Below are 297 nucleotides of genomic sequence, written 5' to 3' on the forward strand. Positions count from 1 at the left end.
AGTTGCAGGCTAGCCTGGTCTACAGAGTGAGTTCCAGGCCAGCCAGGGCTACATAGTAAGACTTTGCCTCAAAATAGGAAAGAAAGAAGGAAAAAAGGAAGGAAGGAAGGAAGGAAGGAAGGAAGGAAGAGTTGCAGGGTAGCCTGGTCTAGAGTTCCAGGCCAGCCAGGGCTACATAGTAAGACTTTGCCTCAAAATAAGAAAGAAAGAAGGAAAAAAGGAAGGAAGGAAGGAAGGAAGGAAGGAAGGAAGGAAGGAAGGAAGGAAGGAAGGGAACTTGGCTCTGTGGAAGGAGAG

General features: G+C 47.8%; 1 protein-coding gene across 1 annotated transcript in view; it reads right to left on the reverse strand.

Moving 5' to 3' along the window:
• The window catches only part of Dnah8 (dynein axonemal heavy chain 8), a 308,707-nt gene that overhangs the window by 52,139 nt on the left and 256,271 nt on the right, over window positions 1–297 (reverse strand). The gene's annotated exons all lie outside the window — the stretch shown is intronic.

The sequence above is a fragment of the Nannospalax galili genome, unplaced genomic scaffold (assembly GCF_000622305.1).
Source record: "Nannospalax galili isolate Female #2095 unplaced genomic scaffold, S.galili_v1.0 scaffold538, whole genome shotgun sequence".
Taxonomy (NCBI): domain Eukaryota; kingdom Metazoa; phylum Chordata; class Mammalia; order Rodentia; family Spalacidae; genus Nannospalax; species Nannospalax galili.